Source organism: Elephas maximus, chromosome 8 (assembly GCF_024166365.1).
Source record: "Elephas maximus indicus isolate mEleMax1 chromosome 8, mEleMax1 primary haplotype, whole genome shotgun sequence".
Classification (NCBI taxonomy): domain Eukaryota; kingdom Metazoa; phylum Chordata; class Mammalia; order Proboscidea; family Elephantidae; genus Elephas; species Elephas maximus.
In genome coordinates this window covers 102,504,803-102,529,379 of record NC_064826.1, presented here as the reverse complement: position 1 = coordinate 102,529,379, position 24,577 = coordinate 102,504,803, and the positions used below count along the sequence as shown (strand labels likewise).

The 24,577-nt window shown below is 36.4% G+C and overlaps 1 long non-coding RNA gene across 3 annotated transcripts in view; it reads right to left on the bottom strand.

The window, feature by feature from the left end:
- Positions 1-207: 207 nt before the first annotated feature.
- Positions 208-24,577, bottom strand: part of LOC126082275 (uncharacterized) — a 275,294-nt gene continuing 250,924 nt past the window's right edge. Inside the window, exons 10-12 of one of the 3 annotated variants that reach the window (XR_007518520.1) lie at positions 15,929-15,971; positions 2,508-2,540; positions 208-257 (exon numbers count right to left, since the gene is read on the bottom strand). This is a non-coding gene — a long non-coding RNA (uncharacterized LOC126082275). Of the gene's footprint in view, positions 258-1,357; positions 1,387-2,507; positions 2,541-15,928; positions 15,972-24,577 lie in introns of those variants that run through there. The other 2 variants (XR_007518521.1, XR_007518522.1) reach the window with 2 other exon arrangements.

The window sequence follows — 24,577 nt, the reverse complement described above, 5'->3', positions numbered from 1 at the left end:
GCTGACTCATTAGGGGGAGAGTAAATGGGAGTATGTAGTAAGGTGTATACAGGCTTATGTGTGACAGACTGACTTGATTTGTAAACTTTCACTTAAAGCAACATTACAATTATTTAAAAAAAAAAAAGAATCTTACCATCAGGAATGGTGAAGAGAGAAGCTCCAAGGGAGATGGACCCATCACTGGGGCTCACAGCCTCCAGTAAGACTCTGGAGTCCCATCCCTGGCTTGAAAACCCAGGAATTTCCGTTGACCACTATTATTAATATAACAATGAGGAGGTTAGCAGAATCTTGTTTGTTTCTCCCAGGCCTTTGAGCCAGTTTATTCCAGTTCAAAGTTCTGCTGAGAATTTGCATTTCCACCCACAATATACTGTATCAGAATGTACATTTTAACAAGATCCCCAGGCGATTCTTACATATAATAAATTTTGAGAACTACTGCTGTACTAGTGGTTCTCAGAATTGGTCCCTAACCAACAGCACTAGCATCACCTTGGAACTTGTTAAAAATGCAAATTATCAGTAGGGGTGCAAGCCTGAACAAACCTGTCCAAAGCCCTGGTCTCTCCTACTACAGTGCTTTTCTTTAGAGTTCTTTCTGAGACTCCCCAAACAAATGCCATAAAATGAAAGCAGAAAATAGAGATAGCCAGTAAAACAGCTGCTACAGAAGCCTGTTGCTGGCGAGTCAATTCCGACTCATAGGGACCCTACAGAACAGAGTACAACTGCCCCATAGAGTTTCCAAGGACCACCTGGTGGATTCGAACTGCTGACCTCTGGTTAGCAGCTGTAGCACTTAACCACTATGCCATCAGGGTGTCCACAGAAGCCTGAGAGTAGTCCCAATTTCACCAGAATTAAGTGACTGAAGTATTAAAGAGAGATGGAGAAAGAAAGTTTTAAACACTTTCGGGCTTGAATGTTGATGACAGTTTTCCCATTCCCTGGGTTTAAGATGTTATAATAGTAAGGCTAATTAATTAAAAAATCTCAATTTTTTATGTTATATATGATAAAATCCAACTCTACCAGAGAGCAAAAATAACAGCATAATGAATTTTAAAATGACCAAGAAATGGCTAAGCAGAAAATTAAAAATTGGTATTAGCTTTGTTTAAAAACCAAAAATGTCTTTACCTCAAAAGAAAAATTTTTATGTATAAATATCAGAACCCAATTTCCAGAAAAGTGATTTGTATTTTTGTTTGTTTGCTTTTTCTTTTATTATTTTACCCATTTATCAGGTACCCTTCAATGTCAATGTGATACAAATCACCTGCGGATCTTGTTAAAATGAAGATGCTCATTCATTACATCAGGGATGGACTGAGATTCTGCATTTCTATCAAGCTCCTAGGCAAGACTTATGCCTCTGCTCTGTTAAAACAGAGTGGTTAGGTTAATCCTCATGAAAAACACTGCATCTGTGCAACTTCTTCTCTAAAACTCACTGCCTTCTAGTCGATTCTGACTCAGAGCAACCCCATCGGGTTTCCAAGGCTGTAAATAATTACAGAAGCAGACTGCCACGTCTTTCTCCTGTGGAGCTGCTGGTGGTTTCAAACCACTGAACGTTCAGTTAGCAGTAGAGCTCTTCTCTTCTAGTTACATTTTAAAAAGTGGTTCTCAAACTTTAGCTGCATCAGTTATTAAGACATAGATTGTTGTTGTATCTTGTATCCTGATATATCTTGACAGTGGTGGTGGCCACACATATGAGATAAAACTGCATAGAACTAAATACACATACACACACACATTAATGAGTGCATGTAAAACTGATGAAACTGGATCTCTCAATATTATTTCTTAGAATTGCAGGTAAGTCTACAATTATCTCAAAATAAGTTTAAAACACACAGAGAGATTGCTGGGCCCTATGCCCAGAGTTTTTGATTCAATAGATGTGAAGTGTGACCAGATAATTTACATTTAACAAGTTCCCAAATGATGAAGCAAGTCTGGGGACCACACTTGGAGGGCCACTGGTGTAAAACAATGGTTTTCCACTCTGGCTTCATATTAGAATCACCTGGGGCACTTTTTAAACACTCTTAATGTTCAGCCCCACCACAGACCAATTAAGAGAAAATTCTGGATGTGAAACTTGAGTATTAATATTTTTTTTAAAGCTTTGCATTTTTATGTGCAGCCAGGGTTAAAAATCACTACTCTAAAACTACAATCTTCTGTATTTCTTCTATCATAACATAACTTGCATCATTTAAGAAAGATTTACAAGAGTGGCAAATTTCCCAAATGATTAAAAGATGGAGACATAAAACAAAAGATAAATTGGCAAAGCTGTCATTAAATAGGACTAGGTTTTTCTCCCAAACTCTAAATGTGATGTCAGTCATTAAAGACTGCTTACAAATTTGTTAACAAAATTAAGCCTTATTTATTCTAGAGATTTTCTAAAAACAGCATATGAACTTTGATCACAGGTATTACCTAACCCACAAGGGTGTAGTGTGAATTAATGAGATAATGCTTACTGTATGAAGGCTGTGAGAGTCTTAGAAGGATAACTGAAAAAAATACAATCAAACTATTATTAGTACATTATGCTGAATGTCAAAATAAATCTAATAATCCATTCAAGGAAATAGAAGCATAATTTGCTTGATAAAAGGGGGGAAATAAACATACCAAATAGTTTAATATGAAATCATGAAATTTTGGCCAAATGAGATAAATCATTGTCAGATTCCAGTATAGAACACACTTTTTATGGATATACACAGTGAAAGGGATCATAAAGAAAAATTATTAAATTTAATAACCAAACAAAAATTATTATACATTTAAAACAAATAAAATTAAGACAAACTGAAAAAGTATTTACAATTATGAGATGGGCTGAATATTATCAATCTACAAAGAGCTCATAAGAAGACTTATACCATAATGAACAAAGAACATAGACAATTTATAAAAAAAAGATATTTAAGAAACAAGAAAAAAACACTCAAACTCATTAACAACAAATGAAAATTCTAACAAATGAAACCAACATACGAAAATAAAACAATAATGATATGATTAATCAAATAGGCAAAGATTTTTTTTATTCAGTGTATAAATTGTAAGAAGGAAGTCAACATGAAATGTATTACCTATACCTCTTCCGTAGTGGTTAAGTGCTACAGCTGCTAACCAAAGGGTCAGCAGTTCAAATCTGCCAGTCACTCCTTGGAAACTCTATGGGGCAGTTCTACTCTGTCCTATACGGTCGCTATGAGTCAGAAATTTCTTGACGGCACTGGGTATGGTTTTATTTTTTTATACCTCTTCCTAGATCACCATTGTAGAAGGTCAGTGAAAATGAGGGAAACCCTCAATGAGACAGATTGACACAAAAGGGGCAACAATGGAGTCAAGCATACCAAAAACTAAAAACCCATTGCTGCTGAGTTAATTCTGACTCATAGCGACCCTACAGGACAGAGTAGAACTGCCCCATTGGGTTTCCAAGGAGCATCTGGGGGATTTGAACTGCCAACCTTTTGATTAGCAGCTGTAGCACTTAACCACTACCCCACCAGGGTTTCCCAAGCATACCAAGAATCATGAATATAGCACAGAACCAGCATTTCGTTCTTTTATACATAAGGTCACCACGATTCAGAGCTACAGAACTCCACCGAAATGGATATGTGCGTGTGCATGTGTGTGTGTGTGTGTGTGAAAATTAAATTTAAGAAAACAAAAAGAAAAAGAAGAAGAACAGTACTAGAAACTAAAGCATGCTAGAGCATAAATGTTGAAGATTTTCTACTAGGTATATTCGGAATGAACCAAAATAATTTAACTCATCGTTTGAGTTCACTGTTAATCTCCTACAACTGAAATACAACATTGGCAAAAATGTAACACTTTGTTAGAGGCATGAGATGACTCTCTACAATAGATTAAGAGCAAATGGCATGGCCTCCATTTTACAAATGAGAATAAGAAGTTTTTGAAAGCAGGGCTCTGGGAGAAGGCCCCAAAATTTATGTACTGGCAAACCAAGCAGAAAGCAGAATGAAAGGGGCTAAACTCAAATATTCCTGACAGAAGACCCAGCTTGTACTTGGAAAGAAGGACAATCAGCTAAATCAAATGTACTAGAAGAAAAAAAAAAAGTGAAGAAATCTAGTTCTACTGATAAGACCGCCCACATCTGCCATGCCTTCTGATTCTAAACTTGTATCAATGAGTATTGCACGTTAACATCTGAAAGAAGTATTTTGAACAGCAGCCATGGAGTGATGAGTGCCAAAGAGAAGCCAAGCCAACCACCTTGCTTGCCAGGAAACACCAGGAAATATAGATAAGAGCTCATTCAATGACAATGATGTAGGAGAGGAGTGGAAAGGACCTATAAATATATTCTATGACATAAAAAAAGAGAACATAGTACTGCAGATGATGAAAAGACAAAAACTTCAAAACCGTTTCTGGAGAGAAAAGAAGTAAATTATACATCTGCTTTATCCACTCAATAAAATTCAAGGAAATATGGTCTCTCAGAAATTGAGATCATGAGACAACAGTGCTAGTAGAGAAATCAGAAGAAATTAAAATATAGGTAGATAAGAATACTATGAATATATTACAAATAAATATTTCAATACATAAAAAGCAGAAACAACAAAATTTAAGACTGCAGAAAATGGAATCAGTTATGCAGAAGAAAAACAGGAAAAGTTCTTCTAAAATAAAGAATAAAAGGAAAAGAAAATGAAATTGATGACCCATAATACATATGGTGGACATATAGAAACCAACATAAAGACAATCTGGTATTTCTAAAGAGGAGATTAAAAGGAAAAGAAGTGGAGCCCTGCTGGTGCAATGGTTCAGATCTCAGCTGCTACCCAAAGGGTCAGCAGTTCAAATCCACCGGAAGTACCTCCTCCCAATTTGAGAATAGAGTGGCCTCTTTTACTGTATTGTATTTGACCATTGACCCTCTTGTTCTTACTTGAATTAAATTGAAACTTAGTTTTATTTCTTTTTATGAATCTACAAAAGGCTAAAAAATTATGAAATGAAAACCAACCTAAAAATAACCCAATGCAATTTTCAAATTTCAAGAAAAACAAACCACTGTTTTGATAAATCAAAGATGAGAATTAGTGACAAACAGAAGTGATTAATAAAACTATAAGAAAATATGTAAACATGATGCTCATAAATTAAGCTGAACAATGAAACAGACAAATAAGTATTGTGAACTAAAAATTACCCCTCGACAAAGGCACTAGGATCAGATAATTTTTGGAAAATTCATCAAACATTCAAAGAAAAGATACTTCTGTTACATAAAGAAGTTCAGAAATTAATAAAAATGGAAAACAACCTAATTTGTCTCACAAAGCTAGCATTGCCCATACACAACAACCTATATAACACAAAAAAGAAAACTAAGGACTCATCATATCTAGGAGGATATACGGAAAATTCTAAATAAAATACTACCAAATTAGATCCAGCAGCATACAAACATAAAAATGAACTACGGTTGAAGACAATTTGTCCCAGAAATATGAGAATAATTCAATATTAAGAAATCTATTATAATAATGCATTAATTAGTACATGAAAGGGAAAAATCTGGAAAGTTCTTGCCAAAAATTATATGCATTTAATGAAATTTCTAATAAAATTTCCAAGGGATATTTTAACTGGAGATAAATGATTCTACATTTATTTTTAAAGAAATCACCAACAAAAATTTCTAAGTAAATGATGAAAAGAAAAAACCTGGGGCAAATGTTTACCACAGGATACTAAAGTATATTATAGAGTCATGGTATGGCACAGGTACAATAGGAGAAAGATCAATAGAATAAACAGAATAACGGAGTCATTAAAAGGATCTACATATACAAATTTAATATATGGCAAAAATTAATATTTCAGCAGTGAAGAATACATTATTTAATTAAATATTCTGGGATAATTAATAAATATTGGGAGGAAAAGTTGTTAAAACCATACCCAAATTCCAGATAAATTCAAAATTTGAAAAATAAAAAACAAAACTATAAAAGTAATAGAAAAAAAGGTGATTTAAAAGATTTAAATTTTAAAAGAAAAGATTGATAGCTTTGATCACATTTAAAAATAAAATATCCTAAATAAATAAAACCACCACAAATAAAATTCACAGGCAAAAATATAAAAAAATATATTTACAGTCATATGTCAAAGGATTGATAGCTTCGATATGTAAAAAGTTTTACAAATCAGTAAGAAAGTGATAAATGGTTTCCTGAAATGGCTAGCCAAACAACAACAACAAAAAAAATAGAGATAAACTCAATAGCAAACAACAAATAAAAAATATCACTGTAGGTAGACTTGACCCCACTGCTATCGAGTCGATTCCAACTCATAGCGATTCTATAGGACAGGGGAGAACTGCCCCATAGAGCTTCCAAGGAGCGCCTGGTGCATTTGAACTGCCAACCTTTTGGATAGCAGCTGTAGCTCTTAACCACTACACTACCAGGGTTTCCACCGTAGGTAGTGGAAGCAGAATATGTAAACCTCTAGAGTTGAGCTAGACTATGGTGAAATCACAAAATAAGTCACTGAAACTAAAGTTCCAGTGTGATGGGATAATAAAAACTGGAAAAGGAAAGATAAGCAGAGGACAGATCCACTGTACGGCACGTTAAGGAGTTTAAACTGAAGCTCAAACAAAAGAGAGGAGCCATTAATGCTTTTTAATGAGAGAGTGACAAAAATAAAATATAATAATTGAATACATACAAAATTTTGGAAAGTCAATTTGGTAATTTCAATGTTATCTAAAAATTTTTGACAGAGTTATATACAAACCTATTCACTACATCACCATTTTTAATCCATATGATATTAAAAATCAAGTTTTTGATCCAATTTGAAAACCTAGAGGAAATGGACAAATTTCTAGAAATACACAACCTACCTAAACCAATACAAACTGAGGTAGAAAAATTAAACAGATCACCCACACCAAAAGAAGAGATAATTAAAAAAAAAAAACTCCAAACAACAAAAAAAAAAGCCCAGCCCAGATGGCTTCACTGGAGAATTCTATCAAACTTTCAGAGAAGAGCTAACACCAATACTACTGAAGCTATTTCAGAGCATAGAAAAGGAAGAAATACTCCCAAACTCATACTATGAAGCCAGCATATCCCTGATACCAAAACCAGGTAAAGACACCACAAACAAAAAGAAAATTACAGACCAATATCCCTCATGAACTTAGATGCAAAAATCCTCAACAAAATTCTAGCCAACAGAATTCATCAGCATATCAAGAAAAATAATACATCATGACCAAGTGGGATTCATACCAGGTATGCAGAAATGGTTCAACATTAGAAAATCAATGTAATCCACTGCATGGATAAAAGAGAAGAATCATATGATCACATCAATCAATGCAGAATAGGCATCTGACAAAGTACAACACCCATTCCTAACTAAAACTCTCAGTAAAATAGGAATAGAAGGGAAATTCCTTGACATAATAAAGTGCATTTATACAAAACTAACAGCCAACATCATTCTAAACGAAGAGAGACTGAAAGCATTCCCACTGAGAACGGGAACCAGACAAGGATGCCCCTTATCACATTCTTATTCAACATCATGTTGGAAGTCCTAGCTAGAGCAATAGGACAAGAAAAAGAAACAAAGAGTATCCAGATTGGTAAGGAAGCACTAAAACTATCCTTTGTCACAGGTAATATGATGTTATACACAGAAAACCCAAAAAAATCCACAAGAAAGCTACTGGAACTAATAGAAGATTTCAGCAAAGGAGCAGGATACAAGATTAACACACAAAAATTAGTTGGAGTCCTCTACACCAACAATGAGAACTTCAAAAAGGGAATCACAAAATCAATACCATTTACGAAGCCCCCAAGAAGATAAAGTACCTAGGAATAAATCTAACCAGGGAGGTAAAAGACCTACACAAAGAAAAGTACAAAACACCAAAGCAAGAAACCAAAAGAGACCTAAACCCATTGACTCAGTGCCGTCAAGTCGATTCCAACTCACAGCGACCCTAAAGGACAGAGTAGAACTGCCCCATAGGGTTTCCAAGGAGTGCCTGGTAGATTCAAAGTGTCAACCTTTTGGTTAGCAGCCAAACTCTTAACCACTACATCACCAGGGCTCCAAAAGAGACCTACATAAATGAAAAACGTACCATGCTCAGGGATAGGTAGACTCAACATTGTGAAAATGTCAATTCTACCCAAAGTGACCTACAGATAAAACGAAATCCTGATCCAAATTCCAACAGCATTCTTTAACAAGATGGAGAAACAAATCAACAACTGTATATGGAAAGGGAGGAGATCCCAGATAAGTAAAGCATTACTGAAGAAGAACAAAGTGCGAGGCCTCACACTACCTGATTTTAGAACCTATTATACAGCCATGGTAGTCAAAACAGCCTGGTACTGGCACAACAGAGACCACTGAAACTGGCTGAGAACACAGATATAAACCATCTGTCTATGAGCAGTTGATATTTGACAAAGGCCAAAGTCCATTAAACAGGGGAAAGACAGTCTCATTAACAAATGCTACTGGCATAACTGGATGTCCATCTGTAAAAAAAAAAAAAAAAGAAACAAGATCCATGCCTCACACCATACACAAAAACTAACTCAAAATGGATCAAAGACCTGAATGTAAAATCTAAAATGATAAAGATCATGGAAGAAAAAATAGGGACAATGCTAGGGGCCTTAATATATGGTATAAATAGTACCAAACCATAACTAACAATGCACAAACACCAGAAGAGAAAATAGACAACTGAGAGCTCCTAAAAATTAAACACTCATGCTCATCAAAAGGCTTCACCAAGAGAGTAAAAAGAGAACCCACAGACTGGGAAAAGATTTTTGGCTACGACATATCCGACAAGGCTCTAATCTCTAAAATCTACAAACTAATTCAACACCTCAATAACAAAATGATAAATAATCCCATTAAAAAATGGTCGAAGGATATGAACAGACACTTCACTAAAGAAGACGTTCAGGTGGCCAACAGACACGTGAGGAAATCCTTGGGACCATTAACCATTAGAAAAATGCAAATCAAAACTACAATGAGATACCATCTCACCCCAACAATACTGACACTAATCCAAAAAACAGAAAATAACTAATGTTGGCATGGTTGCGTGGAGATTGGAACTCTTATGCACTGCTGGTGGGAATGCAAAATGGCACAACTACTTTGGAAAACAATATGGTGTTTCCTTAAAAAACTAGAAATAGAAATGCGATCACTGTTATTGTTAGGTACCATCAAGCCAATTCTGACTCATAGCGACTCTATGTACAACAGAACAAAACACTGCTCAGTCCTGCACCAACCTCATGATCGTTGTTATGCTTGAGCCCATTGTTGCAGCTACTGTGTCAATCCATATTGTTGAGGGTTTCCCTCTTTTTTGCTGACCCTCTAATTTACCAAGAAATACCATACAATCCAGAAATTCCATTCTTAGGGATAAACTCTACAGAAATAAAAGCCATCACATGAATACACATATGCACACTCATATTCATTGCTGCACTATTCACAATAGCAAAAAGATGGAAACAACCTAAATGCCCATCAAGAGATGAATGGATAAACAAATTATGGTACACACATATAATGGAATACTATGCAATGATAAAGAACAAAAATCTGCAAAACATCTCACAACATAGATGAATCTGGAGGGCATTATGCTGAGTGAAATAAGTCAGTCACAAAAGGACAAATATTATATGAGACCACTATTATAAGAACTCAAGAAAAGGTTTACACGCAGAAAAAAAATTCTTTGATGATTACTAGGGTGGGGAGAGGGGGAGATGGAAAGTCACTAACTAGAGAATAGGTAAGTGTCAATTTTGGTGAAGGAAAAGACAACACAAAATATAGGGGATGTCTGCACAACTGACCAAGGCAAAAGCATAAAAGTCTCCTAGACACATCCAAGCACTTTGAGTGACCGAGCAGCTGGGGCTGGGGGCTGGGGACCATAGTCTCAGGGGACATCTAGGTCAACTGGCATCACATAGTTCATAAAGAAAATGTTCTACATCATGCTTTGGTGAGTAGTGTCTGGGGTCTTAAAAGGTTTCCGGGGGCCATCTAAGATACATCAATTGGTCCCATCGTGTCCAAAGCAAAGGAGAATGAAGGAAACCAAAGATGCAAGGAAAATATTTACCCAAAGGACTAAAGGACCACATGAACTAGAGACACCATCAGCCTGAGCCCAGAAGAACCAGATGGTGCCCGGCTACCACCAACAACCACTCTGACAGGGATCAAAACAAAGCGTTCTGGACAGAATGGGAGAAAAATGTAGAACAGAATTCAAATTCTTAAAAAAAGATCAGACTTACTGGTCTGACAGAGACTAGAGGAACCCCCAAGACTATGGTTCCTGGACACTCTCTAACTCAGAACCAAAACTACTCCCGAAGCCCACTTTTTAGACAAAGATTAGACAGTCCTGTAAGGCAAAAATAACATATGTGAAGAATGTGCTTCTTAGCTCAATCAAATATATAAGCTCAAATGGCCAACTCCTGTCCAAAAGCAAGACAAGAAAACAGGAAGGTACAGGAAATGCACAAATGGACAAAGAGAACCCAGGGTGGAAAGTGGGAGCGTGCTGTCACATCATGGGAATTGCAACCAATATCACAAAACAATATGTGTATAAATTTTTGAATGAGAAATTAACTTGAACTGTAAACTTTCACCTAAAGCACAATAAAATGAAAAAAGAAAAAAAATGTTTCAGTCAAAAATGTTCTATTGGATACTGCTGAACTAGACAGAGCATAATAAATATCCTTTTTTCTCAAAAAAAAAAAAAAAGAAGTTTCTGAAACTTGATATATGTATACATAGTTGTTGCTAGGTGCCACTGATAGCGACTCATAGTGACCCTATATGACAGAGTAGAACTGCCTCATAGGGTTTCCTAGGCTCTAAATCTTTAATGAAGCAGACTGCCACATCTTTCTCTCACAGAGCTGATGGTGGGTTCAAACTGCCAACCTTTCAGTTTGCAGCCAAACCACTTACGTGTGTGTGTGTGCATATATATATATATATCTCCAAATCTAGAAACACAACTAAACACACAGATACATTAAAAAAAAAAAGGAACCCACTGCCCTCGAGTCGATTCATATGTATACAAACACACACCCACCAAAAATAAAAGAGAATGAAATGACTGGAAGAAAAGTCACAAAAATTTTAGAAGTATGTAGTTGTATTCTCTCAGAATGGTGGATTTCTGCCTATTTTTTTAATCTCTATACATATCTAATCTTTACTGTCTATAAAAAATTAATATTAAGTTATTAAAAGGTCTACAACTTATAATAAAAAATTATTCTGGCTATCTCAACATTAAGTTTTCCATTTGTAAAACTCAAATCAATATATTTAAAAATTAAATTAACACACAGTATTACTTATGTCCATAAATGTCATTTAAAACTAGTCAATTTTTGATAATATTAGAGAATTTCATTATTTTTCTGATTATTTCCAATGGCTTCCTGATCAAATTTATAATTTACTAAATATATCTTTCTTGGCAATAATGAAATTTCATGTGTAAATTTGGCAACATTCAAACTAATATTAGAGGATACTCTATAATAAGAGCCACACAGGGGCAGGGGTAAGACAGAAAAGCAACTGTAAGCAAGGCAACCTGATGCTTCTCAACCTTATCTAGAACAGAAGAAACGACATAAAAAGCAAGCCAAGAGTGCATGTAATCCATTATCCTATGTATAGCAGTATCCCTATTGTATTTATAGTCCTTTACCTATTTGGGTGTTTTAAGCCAGCATACATGAGAATGATTACTTCCTCATATCCAAAAGGCTAATTGAGAAATTTTATATCCTAATATAGAACTCAGTTTACTCTCTTATTTAAAATAAAATGCTTTTCTAAAATTCCAGCAAATTGAAGCACTTTGTGATGAAGATTCAAGACTATAGCCTTCAGTATGGATTATACCTCAACAGAAAGAAAACAAAAATCCTCACAACTGGACCAATAAGCAACATCATGATAAATGGAGAAAAGATCGAAGTTGCCAAGGATTTCACTTAACTTGGATCCACAATCAACACCCATGAAAGCAGCAGTCAAGAAATCAAAAGATACATTGCTTTGGGCAAATCTGCTGCATAAACCTCTTTAAAATGTTAAAAAGCAAAAATGTCACCTTGAAGACCAAGGTGCTCCTGACCCAAACCATGGTGTTTTCAAACAGAAAAAAGAAAAAAAAAAAAAAAAAAAAGGGGGAAAGGGAAATACACAACTATTACAGTGGTTAAAATCCAAAGCACTGACAACATCAAATGCTGGAGAGGACGAGGAGCAACAGGAACTCTCATTCATTGATGGGATGAATGAAAAATGGCACAGCCACTTTGGAAGACAGTTTGGCAGTTTCTTACAAAGCTAAACATTAGTCTGACCTTACGATCCAGCAATTACACTACTTAATATATACCCAAATGAGTTGAAAATTTATGTCCACACAAAAATCTATACATAAATGTTTATAGCAGCATCATTCATAATTGTCAACAACTGGAAGCAAAAAAGATGCCCTTCAATAAACCCAAAAAATCCATTGGCATCAGGTGAATTTCTACTCATAGTAACCCTATAGGACAAAGTAAAAATGCCCACAAAGGGTTTCCTAGGCTGTAATTTTTACAGGAGCAGGTCATCAGGTCTTTTCTCCCATGGAGCAGCTCCTGGGTTCAAACCACCAACCTTTCACTTAGCAACTAAGCGCTTAACCACTGTACTACCAGGGCTCACCCCCCTTCAATAGATGAGTGAATAAGCCAGCTGTGGTACATCCATACAATGGAGTATTGTTCAGTGATAAAACGAGATAAGCTTTCAAGCCATGAAAAGACATGTAGAAAACTTAAATATACATTGTTAAATAAAAGACTGCATATCGGCAAGGCTACATACTGTGTAATTACAACTATATGACAATGACAAATGCTGGTTCTCTGAAGACTAACAAAATTGAGAAACCTCTGGGAAAACTAATCAACAAAAAAAAGAAAATTTACAAATAAGCAATATTAGGAATAAAAAAAGGAACACAATAATGGATATAACAGAGGTTTTTTAAATTATGGGACAATACTCTTAAGTTTATGACAATAAATGTGAATACTTAGATTAAGTGAACAATTTTGTAGGAAACTGTAACTCAATAAAATAGGCTTAAAAAGAAATAGAAAGCCTGAATAGATCTTTAGCCTTTAAAAAAATAATAAATTAGTAATTCAAAATCTATCCATCTGAAAACCACCAGGACTAAGTAGTTTAACAGATAGGTTCTACCAAACTTTTTTTTGTTTTTCCTCAATCTCCCTCCCATTGCGTTTTTGTCACTGGGTTGCTGCTGTTGTTGTGTGCCATCCAGTCGATTTTGACACATAGTGGCCCCATGTGACGGAGTACAACTGCCCCATAGGGTTTTCTTGGCTGAAATCTTTACAAGAGCATATTGCCAGGCCTTTTTCACCACTCTGAACACGTCCACAAATAAATATGAAAGCACCACAAGTACTGATCTTGGGGTTACAAGTAAATTTTGTGAGTAGGCAAATTTGCAAACACAGAATCCTCAAATAATGAGGATCAACTGTACTTTAAAACAACAAGAAGAAACCCTGTAGGACAGAGTAGAACTGCCCTGTAGGGTTTCCAAGGCTGTGGATCATTACGGAAAGAGACTACTACATCTTTCTCCCATGAAGCAGAGTGGCTAGTGAGTTTGAACCACTGTCCTTTTGGTTCTACCAAGCTTTTAATGAACACATAATTCCAGTCTTCTAGAGAACAGAGAAGGAATGGATATTCTCCACCTCATTTTATGAGACTAATATAATAACCCCAAACCCAAAACCAAACAAGGACAATATGAGATAAGAATTTTCTGGGCCAGCTTACTTATGAAAATAGATGTAAAAGTCCTAAATAAAACTCTAGAAAAACAAATCTGTAAATACGTAAAAATAATATATTATTGCCAATGGATTATCCTAGGAATGCAATGACTCTGTAATATCAGAAAATCTATTTCTATAATTCACTCTAGCAAAAAGCTGAAAACATACATATCTATGGCCCAGCAAGTCAACTCTCAGGTACAGATTGCAGAGAATCTCAGAATGATAAACAAAAAGACATATTCAATAATGCTCCTAACAACATTATAAAAGTTAAAAAAAAAAAAAAGGCAGGGGGCAGGAGGGAATAACCTAAATACCTTTCTACAGGTGAATGGTGAACAAATTGTGCCAGACTGAAGGAATAGAATATGTAGGATACTAAAAGTAGCTGGTTAGAACTATATGTATTAACATAGATAAAACTCATAAAAATTAAAGAAAAAGGGCAATTTTCAGAATAATATATCAGTATGATACTATTTATATAAAGTTTAAAAACATGTAAAATAGTACTATGCATTGTTTAAGGATATATGCATATGTAATAAAAGAATAAAAGTATTCATGGTATTGATGACACCAGGCTTGGGATAGTCTTTAACCCACTGAGAGTGCAGAAAAGGTAAAGAGAGGTCATTGGGATACGTCCATCCATCTGGAGACACACCTATGTCTAGAATTCTTAAGCTCTCTTCTCCCTATTCTCCTATCTTCACCTACCAAACTTCTACTCACCCGTCAAGATTTAGGTCAAATTTTCATTTCCTTTTTTTTCTATGAAGCCTTCTCTGACTCCTGTAGTTACTTTCTCTTCTGGGCTCTTGTAGTTCTCCATACAAATCACAATCACAGCAGCAATCACATCATTTATCTGTATTTTATGATCCCACCTTGCCCCACCGTGGTTCCTTATGAGAGTTTGAAGGACCTCACTTCAAGGAAATCAATTAAATTCAACAAATACTTAGAACCAAGTACAATGTGCCTAATCCTTGACTAAAGGAGCCCTGGTGGCATAGTGGCTAAGCACTCGTCTGCTAACCAAAAGGTTGGTGGTTTGAACCCACCAGCTGCTCCAAGGGAGAAAGACATGGCAGTCTGCTTCCGTAAAGATTTACAGCCTTAGAAACCATATGGGGCAGCTCTACTCTGTCCTATAGGGTCACTATGAGTTGGAATTGACTCTACAACAGTGGGTTTTGGTTTAATCCTTGATTGAATGCTAGGTTGCTGAATACATAACATTCTTCCTGCCTTCAAAAAGATTACATTTACCTAAAAAAGATAAAACTTAATACACATAGAATTATTTTTAAGTAACTACACAATCAACCAAGTGCTAATATGTGTTTTGTTAGGAAGAAAAACAAATCTTTGCAGGTTTCACGAAAAAAGTGAAATTCAGGCTAAAACTCTAAGACAGGAAAAGGCCCAAGGGTGGAGTACAAAGCAATATTGATCAGATTATGGAGACACTCAAAAGCAGGGGTCAGCAAACTTTTTCAAAAAAGGACAAATGGCAAATATTTTCAACTTTACAGGCCATACAGTCTCCGTCACAACTACTCAACTCTGCTGTTGTAGCACAAAAGCAGCCATGGATGCTACTGGTATAGAATTGAGTGAGGGAACAGAAGCACTATGATTGGAAAGTAAAGTAAGAGACTAAAATGACATTAAAAAAAACAAAAAACCCAAACCCGTTATTATCGAGTTGAATCCAACTAAGAGCAACCCTATAGGACAGAGTAGAACAGTTTCCAAGGACCACCTGGTAGATTTGAGTTGCTGACCTTTTGCTTAGCAGCCATAGCGCTTAAGCACCACACCACCAGGGTTTCCAAAATGACATAAGGGCTAGTGATTTTACTTACCGTGGACAGATACAGTTTTTGCTCCAAAGTCAAATTAATTCTCCTGAAAGAAATAAACCAGTTTTTTCAATGTGGATGTGAATATTAAAGAAAAATTATTTGGGGGGTACTGATTATTGAAAAATGTTTGTATATACAGAATGATTTGGGTATGTGAATCTACTTTTTCAACTGTAAAGTTCATGAAATCTAAACAGAAATGAAGTATTTCCAATAAAATTTCTGCATCCAAATTAAAAAAAAACACCATAGACAATATAATAAATTTGTGCAAAGCTGTGATTCAATAAAACTTTACTTATAGACACTAAAATTTGAATTTCATAGAATTTTAACGTGTCATAAATATTATTTTTTGTTAGTTTTTTTTTTTTTTTCAACTATGTAGAAGCTGTTCTTAGCTCATGTTCTGCATAAAAGCAGGCATAGCCGGATTCGGCCTGTGGGCCATAGTTTACCAACCCCTGCTCTAAATGACTGCCAGATGCAATACAGAAGATGAAATAAATCAGCCTAAGGGTAAGATCAGTACCAAAAAGCTGGCAATGAATGCTAAGATGGGCAGTATAGATCTGGATTTTAGGGATCTTATAAATATCAAGATAAAACATACATACTAATAAATATCTATGAGGCAATGTTTTATAAACTCATGTGAATAGAAACATACCCCAAACTGGCAACTTAAACTTATAATTTCCCAAGTATAGGAAGTAAAAAAGAGAATAAGATGCCATCATTGGACCAGAATATATCGCAATGGCTAGAGCCAACACAGTTGCTAGGAGCTAACAGAAGCATGTTGAGTGTCTACTACTCAACCTCTTGGGGATGAGGCCTTTACAAGGAAGGCAGAAAGGAAAAGGAGATAAGACCTTCTACTAATAGATACATTTATAAAGAAAGAAGTTCGGGGGAAAGGAGAAGGGAAAAAACCTTTCAACTTTGAGGATTACCCAAGAGATTCTGCTCTTGCTAGAGTTTTTATAAACTCTATTATTATCTTTATAAACATCTATAGTTCCTTTTGTTTGTTTTTTTCCCTAAAAGAGTTCATGGATAAAGCACCAGTTTCAACGGGGGCTCTGATCCCTCAGGTTTGGAAACACCTGGATTCAAGTCTCAAGTTTGACACTAATTGCTCTGTATCCTTGGGTAGCACATTCTGTGAGATGGCATGTTGGCAATTGTTATATATGAATATCATGAATTATTAGAACACACATTAATTTACATTATGCAACTAATTATCATAATAGCTCTGAGCTAATGGTAATTTCCAATAACTACAAAAATAATAACCTTAGGAATGAACAGATCAGTTTGGATAAAACTCCAAGATAAATCTAAGGATGAATGGCCAATCTAGATGTGGGTATTTAGGTATGATTATGGAACTCACTCCAGAGCTGAGCAAAAATGTCCACTAACAGTAGCATCATCACCTCCTGCCCATGGACTTGCTCCAGTACCAGACTATTCAGAAGTTCTAGTAATGCTTTTTGTACTAATGTACTCATAAATTATATTTCCCATATATCCTTTCTTTTCCTTTCATTACTACTCCATTGTCAAAAAGTTATTGATATAAGTTCACAAACACTAATTACCACAGTATTGTAGCTAAAATAGCAGAAAATTTGACAAAATCAGTTACACAAAAGAGCATGCTTGTAGCACTTGCAGATGACACCACGTGATTTGAAGTATCATTGCAATTGAGTAATAATGACAGCTCAAAAGTAAATTAGCATAGAGTTTTAGTCGTGTAGGTATATTGATACACGTAAGCTGGGCTTACAAAAAGCATTTTTGTTGTTTAAACTAACTACAGGGATATTTTTATAGACAGTCGTTTTGGTGTCACTCTCTCTGACAGTGTAACTGGTATGGTCCATATCTCCAAACCCCTAGTGACGCCACTATCTACCAAGTCATTGCTCCACAAAGAAAAATACAAAATACTCAAAACACAGGGAGGCCAATTCTTAAGATATTGGGACTGTCTATTGACTTTCAGTGTGCTAGGATTGGAAAGTACCAACATGGTTAACAGTTGTCCCAGATATTTTATAAAAACCCCTTGAAAATAGAAAGCCAAATACTCTACACACTTTCCACAGAGCCTACCTCCCTGAGTTAATCAACATCTAATAAAAGGATGAACTAAATAAGGGTATACTTATGTGTGTAGGTTTGTGTGTAGGGAGCTGTATGATTGATTACTCTGCTAAAAAAAATCAGAGTTCACAAATTGGTAATTTGTCTTTCATTTTCTTTCCTGAGATTTGACTTCACCTACATGTTCCTCATTGCCCTCATCCATAAAGAGGTTTCATCTCAGCGATCTCTCTGTCCCCTTTCTTCTCCGTTTTTTTGTTGTATAAATTACAGAAACATAGTTTTCAACTAAGCATAAAACCCTTAGTGACAATTAGAGCCGTTCAAAAATTAAATCGTCTCCCTTGTGCGAAGTGAGTTCCCTGGAACTGAGTTGAAGGAGAAGTCAGATCAACAGGGACTTTCTCAGGCGGTTCCTGTACCAGGTGAGAGATTGATTTCTTCCAATCAGGGAGTCTGCAAATAGTAAAGTTACAAGTAGTCCCTACATGTGCCCTAATTTCCCTTCTTAGTTTTCTTTATTTCTAGCACTCTGGAATCAACTCTAAGTGCCCACGTTCACTCTCATCACAAATTTGTTAAACTTCATCATCTCCCCTCTGAGACTCTACATTCGACGCTTGTTTATGGGCCAGGGTACCACATACTTTCACACCCATTTAACTTGTTCCTCATAACAGCCCTTGGAGGGCTGAGTCGTGTTTTGAAACCAGGTCTTTCCTATACCCCATTCTTCTCCTTTGTGAGGTATGACTGCCAAAACCAAAAGAATACAGGGACAGGATGGTACTGCCTCAGGTCTATCTCTGTTTTCAGAACTTTCCAACATTCTGCTAGCCTATTCAGAAGGATGAAATCTACAAGGAATCCAAATTCTTTTTCTCGTTCCTAAATGAAACCAGGTTCCTAAATACCTCAGAGTCCATAACTTTACAAGTTTAGTCTGGTTTATTTTTCCCTAAATGGGTAGCACTTCTCACAATCCTGGAGCCTCCCTACCACTTTCTCATCCCCTCATCTTTCAAAAGCTTACTCCTGTGGATTTAAAATACCACTAGTCAGAAGACCTGAGTCCTGAACCCTTAGAAATTTCACTGCGTACTTGCTCTTCCAGATTATTTATAAACATGTTTAATAAAGAGGTCCAGCAGAAATCCCAGGAGGGGCCTACTGTTTACACGTCTCCATCAACAGCAGGCTTACACATCCTACTTTTTGTTTCCTCTATTAATACCTATGTGTGACAAAATGTTCCTCCTAATACCATGGTAACATAATTTGGAATAGCCTTTGTTGTGAAATTTTGTAACAGACTCCTTGGAAGTCTAAATCAATCGCATTTGTTGTTTCTTCCTGGTGTTTATTTGCCCCATCAAAGTAACGTATATTATAGAAAACAGGATGCTTTTCCTCAGTCATTCTATCAAGTGGTCGGTGATCCCATAACTCTTGGAGTTCACCAAAATGAATGAGATTCACCAGTCACTAGATTGTGGGATCACCTCAGAAAGTTTCATTAGAATGGAAGCAACAGTAGAATTCACTAATCCCCCGTCACAGTGAATAAAAATTTAAGAAAAAAAAAATTGCCATGGAGTCAAGTAGGTGTGTGTCAAGAGTAGAACTGCTCCATAGGGTTTTTAAGGCTGTAGCTTTTCAGAAGCAGATCACCAGGCCTTTCTTCTGAGGCACCTCAAAAGAAAGGTTGGCTCAAAACACCAACTTTTCAGTTAGTAGTCAAGACCTTAACTGTTTGTGCCATCCAGGGACTCTGTCGCAGTGAATAGTGAGTGCACTAACTGAATTCACATTTGGACAGTTTATTCCCTTGAGTTTCTTCAGACTCTCATGATGGAGGCCATAAAGTTTCAGCAATTTACTTATATCCAGCATGTCAATCAGGTAGAACATCCTGTTCCCAAGCCACTATTTGATCTAATACTACATCTCTCACCTCTTTGCTTCAAAGACATGATGACAATGGGAATTTTTATGTTTCGGCAAAGACCAAAGCAAAGAATTCATTGAGTCTCCAGATCTCCTTTCTTCCCGTGAACACATCTTTTGCACCCTGATCATCAAGCAGTCCCATTGATTCTCCAGTTGACCTTCTGCCTTTCATGTATAAAAAAGCTTTTATTTCTGGATTGCAGTCCTTTTTGTGCTGTTTCTTGAATTCCTTTATAGCTTCACTGGCTTCTTATTTACACCTGACCTGTCACACTTTGAGGCTCTCCCTATTCTCACTTGCCTAATCTTTTGCCTACTTTCCCCCAATACTTTGGCTTCTTTTACTTTATGGGATGGAGGCAAAAGTTTTTATATGAGCTCCTAATCTTTGATATGTGGCATATTTTCCTGTCTTCCCATTAATGTGTTTAAAGCATATCCAGGCTTCCTACAAGTTATAGACTTTTTAATATATTACTTTCAATTTTAACTTAATGCACACATTGATTTGATCAAAGTTCCATTCTCTAAACCTCACTAATAATATGGTGGGATTTTTTTTTTTTTTTTTGGCTTTCACTCCAGAAGGTTGAATGTAATTGAGTTGTGAGCACTATTATAAAACTCAAGGATTTTTTTTCCTGTCTCTGTCTATTCTTAAACCCAAATTCAATATAATTCCATTCCTTCCTTAATTCCAAAACTTCTTGCCCAATCAAGCAGATATTTATGTGAGATCTTCTTTCAATCTCGGGGTGTAAGTTCCCTCATAATTACTATCTGGCCTAATTTTCCAGTATTCTCAATATATTTCAATATCTTTTGTTGGTCTTTGGCAGAGGCTCTTAAACTAGGGTCCAGAGATGGGTTCTGAGAAGTCTGAAAAGCTCCTAAAATCATAGGAAAATCATGCATGTACATGGATATGTATCCACACCTGAGAAAAGACCTCATGGCTTTCATCAGTGTCTCAAAGGGATTAATGAGCAAAAAAAAAAAAATCTTAAGAGTCAGTGGCCCACAGTCTCACTAAATCTATTCTTGAATATGAGTTTCTCACGTATAGAGAATCTACTTGTTCACAATGCTGTTGTACATTTTCATTTACTGTTTTTATTACACTTACTCTGTTTTCTCATTTCTGTTATAAAATGTTACAGTCCTACCAGTTCATCCATTCCTAACATTCCCGCAGATTTTCTAAGACAGTAGTACCATTTTTCACCAGTTGTTACCAGTTTTCTCCTTCTACTAAACCTACGAGAGGAAAAGGGAATCAGGATCCTTACTTGCTACCAATCATTCCATCCACTTGTTTTTTTTGTTTTGTTTTGTTTTGTTTTTTCCTTTATGCTTCTAGGGTTTATATATCCAATACATACTTGAATAGGTGGCGCTTTGCTTTCTCCAAAACTGTCAAATTTCTGTTCAGATGGATGGATTATTCTATGCTGCCCATCTTCATCCAACACATCACACAGTCCCCTCTCCTTGCCCTCCTCTTTCCACACCTCTCCACCATCACCCCATCAAGGTCTGTGTCAGTGTCAGTCTCATGGTTCCCCTGCACTTAGCAACTTTCTCCCAGTTTTTAGGTTAAATGCTAAACTGCCACTTAACAGATTCACTACACACAGAGCTCATTTTCTGGCCCCCCACATTAACACAACACCTCAATGCACCATTATATTTGCTGAACAAACCTCAGATTCTTTTGCAATCTACACAGTAACACCATTATAAGTTTTGTTCCCTATCCCCCAACCCCCGCTTCTTTGAACTAGGACTGAACTTACTGATTTGATTCTCTGCAATGGAAACAAGAATGACATGTTCAGAAAAATAAATAAATAAATATCCAAACGCATTTAAGTGTTTTTTTTTTTTTTGAGAATGCCTTTTAAACAATTCCCAAATATATGTATATATTTAATTATTTAAAAAACAAAAAGATTCAACGAAGATTCCAAAAGTTTAATAAGAATTCAGCTTTTTAATCCATCATCTGTGTGTTTTTTTCTTTCTAAATTTTATTTATTTTGTTGCCGTTGTTTAGAATATGCACAGCAAAACATACATCAATTCAACAGTCTCCGCACGTACAATTCGGTGACATTGATTATATTCTTCGAGTTGTGCAACCATTCTCTCCCTCCTTTTCTGAGTTGTTCCTCCCTTAGCAACATAAACTCACTGCCCTATCTAATCTTTCAAGTTGCTGTTGTCAATTTGATCCCATATAGTTCTTAAAAGAGCATAAAGCTCAAGGCAGACCTTTTTCACTAGTTAAGCTAAACTACTGTTCAGTTTTAAGACGACTTCAGGGGATATTTTTGGTTAAAGGTTTAAAGATTATCTCAGGGCAATAGTTTCAGGGATTCATCTACCCTCCCTTGCTCTAGAAAGCCTGAAGTCCATGGGAATTTGAAATTCTGTTCTGTATTTTCCTCCTTTTGATCAGGACTCTTCTGTGAAATCTTTGATCAAAACGTTCAGGAATGGTATCCAGCCACCATCCAGTTCTTCTTGTCTCATGGCAAAGGAGGCAGTTGTTCCTGGAGGCAATTAGTCACACATTCCATATCCTCCTCCTGTTCCTGACTCTCCTTCTTCCTCTGTTGCTCCAGGTGAATAAAGTCCAATCATTGTGCCTTGGATGACCGCTTGCAAACTTTAAAGACCCCAGCCACTACACATCGAACTAGGACGTAGAACAGAAGCACTGAACACATTATTAGGCCAATTAACTGAGATGTCCCATGGAACCATGATCCTAAACCTCCAAACCAAGGAACCAAATCCCATGAGGCGTCTGGTTATACATAAGCAGCCTCAGCAGCAACTCTCTTTTTTTTTTGTCCTTGTAAATATATCTATTACATAACTTTTGACAATTCAAATTTTATAAGTGTACAATTATTGACAAATTACAATAATGGGTTACAACTCTACCCTTAATGCAAGAGTTTATTTTTAAGAAACATAATACTCATAATTCTTTAATATTTTATATCCTTTTCTATTTGAGGCAGCACACTAAGGCAGTTGGTATTACATCAAAGTCTCCATCATTCTTTATGAACAGGATATTTTCAAATTGAATCATATGGCTATTTTTTATGGAACTGTAAGGTCACTATGAGTCGGAATCAACTCGACGGCAACGGGTTAAGGGAGCCCTGGTGGTGTAGCGGTTAAGAACTCAGTTGCTAACCAAAAGGTCAGTGGTTCAAATCCATCAGCTGCTCCTTGGAAACCCAACAGTGCAGTTCTAGTCTGTCCTACAGAGTTGCTGTGAGTCAGAATCAACTCAATGGCAATGGGTTTTAGTTTGGTAAGGACTCCTACTAGGATGTCTAGGATGTTCTCAGGGTGAAAGATCCCTTCAGACTTCCTTACAGTAGCTATGCAAGGCTACTGCTGACCAGGTAATGTTAAAGTGACCCCAACATGGGAGTAAGAGCTATTCAAATCCTAGAGGTCCTCTCTGAACCAAAAACATCTTTCCAAAACAGCAAAGATGTTAAAGAGCAAGCAATCTGGAACTTATGCTGCAAAAGTCCAGCTGTGACTTGGCAGCTTGCATCTCAGAGTTTCTCTCTAAAAATAATGTTTAAATTGGTGATTAGGATCATGGGCCAGCCTGTGATATGGCTGTACTTATAATACCAAGAGTGGTAACAATGATCGCCATTTATAACACTGAGGGAAATTTTCATTGATGATTCCAATGAGGGCTGTATGGAGAATTTCTCTCCCTGTTACAGTTCTAAGACTGACATCATCCCTATCTTACTACTCTTCTACCTATCTGTTCCCCATCGACCCACTTTCTTGCCATGCACACATTTGCCAGGCAGAGGAAAAGGAAGACCCCTCATGACTTGGAGCTTCTTTTATGTAGAGAAAGACGATAGCAGCAGGGGCTCCAGCCATAGTTGGCAGATTGGATTATAGCAGTTGAGAGATGAAGATAACATCAACTAGTCTGGGGTCTCTGAGATAGGTGCAATAATGTGATAACAGCTACCATATACTGAACATACACTATATGTCAGACTCTATGCCATATACTTGATATGCATTGCCTCACTGAATCATCACCACAACCCATGAGACAGATAGTATTATCCCCAAGTCACAAAAAGAAACTGAGGTTCAGTGAAATGAAGCATTTTGTCCAAGGTCTGTCTGTCTCCAAAGACCATGGTCTTAAACAACACAGCTAAGTATGCTGTGATCTCTGGCAGTATCTGGAGTCTCAGCAGCAACAACTGAAAGGAAGGGAAAACCAGAACCAGTTGCCACGGAGTCAAATCTGACTCATGGCGACCCTTGTATGTTAGAGTAGAACTGTGTTCCATAGGGCTTTCAGTGGCTGATATTTTGGAAGTAGGTCACAATACCTTTCTTCCAAGGTACCTCTGGATGGACTCAAACCTCCAACCTTTCAGTTAACTTTTCGCATCACCCAGGGACCAAAGGAAGGGAGGGAAGGAAATGCAACAGTAAAGGGATGGAGGAAGCATAAATTTTTTTTTTTTTTAGGAATGGGTCCGACTGTGGAACTCATTCCAG